Here is a 7,462-nt window from a genome sequence, read left to right on the forward strand (position 1 = left end):
TTCAGGGCACCTGCGTGGCTCAGTCGGTTAAGTGTCCGACATCGGCTCAGATCATGATCTTACAGTTAGTGAGTTTGAACCCCACATCGGGCTCTGTGCTGACAGCTCAAAGCCTGGAGCCTGCTTCAGGTTCTGTCTTCCTCTGTCTCTGCCCCTTCCCCACTCATGCTCTGTGTCTCTCTCTCAAAAATGAATAAACATTGAAAAAAATTAAAAATAAATGAACTTAAAAAAAAAAAGAAATGTTAATTTTCAAGTCAAACCTTGTAACTAATAAAACAAAATACCTGGGGATGGGTCCTGAGAATCTGAATTTTTAACATGTCCCCAGGTAATTCTGACTGGGAGCCAGATGTATAAACTGTAGAAGAGATCCAACAATTGATGGAACTGGTCAGGGAGGCAGAGTCAGTCTGTTAAAAGCCTTTGAACACTAAACTAAGGGGCCAGGATTTAAACCTGAAAACTCAGGGATGGTGTGAGAGGAGAGAAGGCAGAGATACAATTAGATAGCACCCTCCAAACTTTTCTCAGCTCTGCAGCCAGAATGGTCTTCGCAAAACTCAGATCTCCTCTTATCAACAAACTTCATCTGGCCAGCCTTTCTATAGCTTTCAGCTAATAACTAAAAGCTCTAACATGACCTGCAGCCATCGGTCTCTTAAGGTTCTTTTAGATCCTGCCCCTTCCCTCCTCCCAACCACACCATGACCCCCGTGGTGCTGGCACCCTTCTCACACTTGGTCTTCAAAACCCTATTCATTGTTTGCAGCTGTCCATTAAGGACATTCCCCTTGAAGGCAGAGGCCATGTATGGTTAGCGGATCAATGTCTGACCAGCACCCAGTAGAGTGCCTAGCTCATGGGAGGTGTTTCACAAATATTTGTGTGATGAATGGATGAATATTTCAGAAAGCTCATTGGCAGCAGAGTGAAAGATGAATTGGGGTCAGGCTGAGAGTGGCAAGGCATGAGCAGTAAAGCCAAGCTGGGAGAGTGTTGCAATAGTCCAGGTGAACAGTAACTGTGATCCAAACAGGGGCAGTGGCAATGAGTATGGAGAGATGGGGACAAATTTAAGAAAGAATAAAAAGTTAGAATCAGCAAGAACTGTAGAATCTGCCTCAAGGTGAATCTGCATCGACTATCATTTTCTCTCTTTAATCTTATACTCCCTTAACCCCACCCTTTCTAGACGTCCATGGTTCCTTTGCTTTGATCCACTACCTTTCAGTTATTCTTATTTCCAACAGGCTGTTTTGTCCTCTACTACTTTGGAATAAATGTGTTTCCTCAAATGCTCAGGGCCATTAACCATAGGGATGTGCAGTGAAGTTTTCTCACTGGCTCTCTCAATCTATAAGCCAGAGTTTGATTTTTCTGCCAAAAAGAAGGAGAACAAAACTCAACAGGAAGCTCGTTCGTCCAAAAGCAGAACATCTGACAAACTCTGGGCTTGCTTTTTCTGGAAATGTCAGATCTCTGAAGACAGAGAACTATTGAAAAGGTTGTCCAAATAGCTATCTGCTTTCACCCACTCCTCATTCTGCTACAGCCCAACAGCCTATAAGGAGGTAATGTGACTTATACTATGAACGGCTTTAAGTTCCAAATCCTGTTTTATCTCTATTTTGCCCTGCTTTATCACTCAGGATTTGCATAATCAGTCAACCACATCAGTCACACTCTTCTCTACAATCCTACAGCCAGCACAGAGGAACCACACAATGTTACATTTTGTTACACTACCCTCTGTCACTCTTGGACTACTCCATGTGTGTGTCTGTCTGACCTTCCCACTTAATCAGGGTCTGGAAGTGCCTGCCTCTGTCTGTCGTCTCCCCTCCCTCACTCCAAGTAAGTAAGTAAGCAACCTCTCAGTAAATCATTCCCTGAGGTTAACAAATTGAATTGCTTTTATTTTCTCCAGAACACTTCAAAATTTCCTAATCTCTCTGCAAAACAGAATAACCATTCTCTGAAATAGCGACCATGTTCACTCATTTTGATTTACTCTTTAATTTGAATACACAGCCTCTTCACCATCTCCAAAAATGTCTACATCTTTTCCCATTTTGATGTGCACAAATATATTTCATTCACTCATCCCTACTCACCTAGCTTGGACTCTTCCTTTAGGATGGAGCTTCTTGGAATTCTCATTGCATTTGGTGATGTAGGAGGACCCTAGGCTCACCTTTCCCCACAGACAAATGGAACCTGCAGCAAAATATGAAACAACTTCCTCTGAAAAGAACCTAAAAACTATGTGATCATACCTAATTGGACAAAGGACAGAAGGCCCACATCAAAGCTGGTAGGAGAGGCTGGGACACAGTCTCACCATAGGCCCTACCCCCAGGTGGCTACCACAGTCAGGGGGGATCTCAGAACCTGGAACTTCTCTCCCTGAGAAGAAAAGGGTTTGAACCCCACATTGGGAAGCCCCAACTTTTAAGACCTGTACCTGAGAGGCAAGCCCTCAAAACATCCAGCTTTAAAAGCCACTGGGGCCCATATCCACAAGGCCCACAAGACTATAGCTCTCTGACAAATAGCTCTTACAGGGGTCACCCACTGGGATTCACTCTCCCCACAGCTTGGCAAAGAAGCAGATCTAGATGCCCAGACGTTATGTGAAAGAGGCTCATTTGTTAACCTCAAAGTGATGGCCTGAGGAGCAGGCATCTAATTTAGCACTCATCTAGAGGCCTGCCGGCTGGTGGGCAATATCTTCAAGCTCTCCCCTGGCCTCACTCTAGCTAGCAGGCACCCTCTTTATTATTCTATTCTATTCCATTCCATTTAAAATATTTCTTGTTTTTATCCCTGGGCTTCGCCCCCCCCCCTCCTACTTTTCCCCCCAGGAAACATCTATATATTCTCCCTCTGCCTCATTTCAGCTGGTGGACTCCAACTTCATGCTTTCCTTCTGCCACACTCCAGAACACTAATATCCTCTGAGGGGAGCTTTTAGACACACCTGGTGCCCTGGTTTTTAACGGCTGCTTCCCAGGGGTCACTAAGTGATTGCCTGGCTCTGGGTCCTGTGGGACTATAATCATCTGAGAGTTCTCGGCGGACCCCCAGGGCACTGCGCAGACAATGGACTGAAACACACCCCCTGTCTTATTGTGAAAAAAGCTTCCTTGCTTGCTCTGGAGTCTAAGCCTGAGGGGCCAGATTCCAGTTTGGCACAACTAGAGGCCTACAGGAGCCCGTGCAGGGAACAGAAGGTCAGCCTTCTGTACCTCACTGTAAGTAGGTACAGCTTTTTTATGTGGGGAGGATTTGATGGGATTTTGAGACGGATAAAACCTCCACTGGGTCTAGGGCAATCCTCTGGAGAGTTCTCCTAGGGCAACGCCCAAAGCAGCTGGGTGGAGAGGTTCACCACCATTGACGGAGTTCTGGGTGGAGCATCTATGACTTCCGGGTGGAGCATCTACGACTTCCGGGTGGAGCATCTACGACTTCCGCTGTGGCGTGAATTCTTAGTGGGGCAGTGTTCCCTCAAGGGGGTAAATTAGTTCTTGCAGGGTGTGGGAAGGGGAAACCTTCGGCATTACAATGGTTTGTGTCTCTCCAGCCACACTATATAGACAGATGTATAGTTAAGTATATCTATGGTATGAAAATTTTATGGGAAGAGAACAATTAGGAAAAAGTGTCCGAAAGGGGCACTTTCAAGGGGCAGACATACAATGAGAAATAAATATGTTGAGAAACACTGCAGTACAGGGTATAAATTATTTGTTCCCTAAACTCCTATCCACTGATTGCTACATAATTAGTTATACATGTGTTCATATTTATTTTTCTATTCCCTTCAGTGCATACAACAGGAGCATATAATAAATAGCACTTGTTCCCTATTAGTGGAATTTAAACAGCGATGCAGTCCCAGCAGCTGCCCCAGGTTGTGAGGAAATTCCCACCTGGGTCTTTTTAGCTCCTCCTTGATTAGAAGGTAAGGTTTTCCCCCACATGCCTTTATCTCCAACCAAAGTGTTTAAGTTCAAAACCTTCAGTTCAAGGGCTAAAAATATCCAGTGTTAGTAAGGAATCCACCAACTTCATTCATTCTACTCTACTTCCTGGTCTTGAAAGAAGTCTTTCTTCCCCACTTCCTCTGCTTCTTTCTGAGTTTCATTAAGACTTCCTCTTTACCCCCTTTCTACCAGCTTCCAGTGTTGACTAATCTTTCAAATCTGAAAAAAAAATGGCTCTGCAAACTTGGACCTACATCTCTCAGCTCCAAACCCATCTTTCCACACTCTGCTTTGCGATGCTGCAGCCAGGACTCTGGACGTGTCTCACCTCTGCTTGATGGCTTCCAGTCTGGTTCTGGCATAATCAGATGTACTAACTAAGGGGATGCTAGTGACAGGCAGAAGGAGAAGGGACATGCTCCTTCCTGAATGTTTGCTGTTGCTATCAGTGTCATTTCAGCGACATCTTGTCACCTAGGCAGTGGCAGGTGATTCTGGTTTCCAATATTTTCCACACTCATAACTAACCTCAGTGTACCCTTAAGATACCAGCAGATGGCCCAACACCATCTCCACAGTGGTTTTGGTCTCAGCTCTGTGAGCCCCTTTTCCAAGCACAAGTTCCAACCATTCCCCTTTGATCTTCCCGCAGCTACTACCTCTGTGTCACCTCACTGCTGCTTTTTTGCCTTTCCCATCTTCCGATTCCTTATATTAAATTCTCTCTATTAAAACTACTGGTGTGATTTATGTTTTCCTGACTAGACTCTGGTGTCTGAATATTAATCCATTACTTTTGGTCCATGAGTTCTATGAGTTCTTCTGATTCCTTGTTTTTGTTTTGTAAAAACTCAGAGAAGATGGGTTATTGGCCTGAGAAACCCAATGGGTTATGTACCTGAGAAAGAAAGCTGACGAGAAGGGAAATGCACAAAAAAGGAACAGAATCATGCTTTGAGACACTGACCACAGAATTATGCCTAAGTCCCAACCCCTAGCACCTGCGAATGTGATACCATTTAGAAATAGGGTCTTTTTCAGGTGTCATCAAGGTCATACTGGATTAGGACAGGCTATAATCTAATGACAGGTCCTTGTAACAAGAAGGAAATTGGGACACAGAGAGAGACATGTGCAGAAATGGCCATAACAGAGACTGGAATGATGTATTTGCAAGCCAAGGAATGTCAAAGATTGCTGATAACCACCATAAGCTGAGAGAGAGGCAAGGAGAATTCTTGCTTAAAGCCTTCAGAGACAGCATAGCCTTGCTGACCTCTTGATTTCAGACTTTCAGCCTCCAGAACTGAGACAGAATATATTTCTGTTATTTTCTTCTTCTTTCTTTCTTTCTTTCCTCTTTTTTTCTTTTTCTTTGTTTTTTGAGAGAGCACATGCATGAGAGCAAGTGGGGCAGGGGGCAGAAGGAGAGAGAAAATCTCAAGCAGGCTCCACACTCAGTGTGGAGCCTGATGTGGGACTCGATACCATGACCCTGAAATCAGGACCTGAGCAGAAACCAAGGGTCAGATGCTCAACCAACTGAGCCATCCAGGTGCCCCTATTTCTGTTGTTTTAAGTTACCAGGTCTGTAGTAATTTGTTATCAGCTCTAGAAAATTAATAATTTTTTTTTTTTTTACAAAAAAGCATTTGTTTCTTATGTGTGTGATTCAACATATCTATGCAAATAAGCTCTTTAATTTAGGAAACAATTTTCACTTTCACAAAAATGACAATGAAACTAATATTAATTCCTGCTTGTATCCTGGTTCTGAAAGAGTGATTCCTAATCATAACACTTAAAATAGACCTTTTTGGCCTAAACATTATACCTCCTGGCATCAGGCTCTTATGTAATTCCTTAAGCATCAATACTAAACATGCACTTAACTATTTCTTTATTCACAACCTACAAGGACAATGCAACGTTTTACTTATACAGGCAGGCAGACACAAATTAGCCATTTTTAGATTTTGCCAATTACTTCTTTTTAAATGAGTTATTAGAAAATTATAATTAATTAGCCAAAGACATCCTGTTAACTTTGTTATTCTCCCCTAACAGGCCCTTTTGGCAACAAAAAGGCAAGAAGAATTTTGACCTTGAAAGAGAGAAACGTGTTCCCAAAGTAGTTTTGCATTGTTAATGAATGGCAAAACTTTGGGAATTTTCTTCCATTTCGGTCAAACCAAACTTGAAATAATTAACAGCCAGTAACTGTAATCAGATCCTCAATTATACCAGGATGAAAATATATTTCACTCAGGATACTGAGGCCATTAGGATGTCAGACTCCCAAACCACTTCTTTCCGACTGTAAATCCACGGACTCTGGTTTCCAGCCCATTTTATGAGTTAAATTGCTGAAGCATCATTTCCTTTGTTCTTCATCTAGCCCCACCGATAATTCTGCCAGAATGGTAGAAGACATGAAGACCATGGCAAGCTCTCTTTGTCCTGGGAAATAGCCTAGGAATCACTTTCTTTTAAATAGCTATATTTCTTCCCATATTCTCTTTACCACTTTCATTGAGGCCTGGCTTTAAGCCATCAAAGCATTCAAGTAGAAGTCAAAGCCGACTTGACTCTTTGTCACGCTAGTCCTCCTCTGTCTACACCTTGGGTGTTCTCCAAGCCCCCTAGAAAGGAAGGCAGTTCATCTTTCTTTATATTTCTTCATGTCACTCCTTTGTTTTATTCTTTCCCGTGTGTGTGTGTGTGTGTGTGTGTGTGTGTGTGTGTGGTGGGGAAGCACCTTAGTGCAGTAGCCAAGCACATAAGCACATAGGCTTTAAGTAAAAGAAAAGACTTGGGTTCAAATTCTGACTCTGCCAATTATTAGTTGTATGTCTTCAAGCAAACCATTTAAACTTCCATGGAACCTATTGTCCTCACCTATAAAGCAGGACTATCTAAAAAGTAACAGTAGTCTTAGTACTAAAGTAACAGTACTATCTACTTAGGGTTGTTTTTGAGGATCAGTGAAAAATAGACCTAAAGTGCTAAGCCCTCTTAATATAATAAGTAACCAAAATAAATAAATAAATAAATAAATAAATAAATAAATAAATAAATAAATAAATTTGGCTCCTGTATTCCTTTGCTTGATATTTATCCAGATTCCCAATCAGATTAGACACAAGTAAACTCTTACACATCCTATATTCCAGTGGCACCTAACTACTAAATCTCTGGGCAAATGAAAACTCCAATTTTGTTCCATTGATCATAGCATATCCATACAAAAGCACTGTCGGTACATGGAAAATGAATGATCATCGACTGTGTGGAACAGTGAATAATTATAGAAGGTTGAATTCTAGCTTTTAAAATATACTGTATCTATACAAAAGACATGTGGGAGGGAAAATTAAAAATAAATATATTCAGTGAGATCCATAGCCATTTTTTGTTTATGTGAGTTGTCAGTGTGTTTTGCTTTTGGTGTGTTTTTCCTGTAGAACAGT

General features: G+C 42.1%; 1 long non-coding RNA gene across 2 annotated transcripts in view; it reads right to left on the bottom strand.

Annotated features, from left to right (window-relative positions):
* The window catches only part of LOC109275854 (uncharacterized), a 44,073-nt gene extending 41,849 nt beyond the window's left edge, over positions 1-2,224 (bottom strand). The window contains exon 1 of one of the 2 annotated variants that reach the window (XR_008423691.1): positions 2,118-2,224. This is a non-coding gene — a long non-coding RNA (uncharacterized LOC109275854). The remainder of the gene's footprint in view (positions 1-2,117) is intronic. The other variant, XR_008423692.1, reaches the window with a different exon arrangement.
* Positions 2,225-7,462: the final 5,238 nt, after the last annotated feature.

The sequence above is a fragment of the Panthera pardus genome, unplaced genomic scaffold, assembly GCF_024362965.1.
Source record: "Panthera pardus isolate Hobbes unplaced genomic scaffold, ASM2436296v1 HiC_scaffold_2, whole genome shotgun sequence".
In the NCBI taxonomy this organism is placed as follows: Eukaryota; Metazoa; Chordata; class Mammalia; order Carnivora; family Felidae; genus Panthera; species Panthera pardus.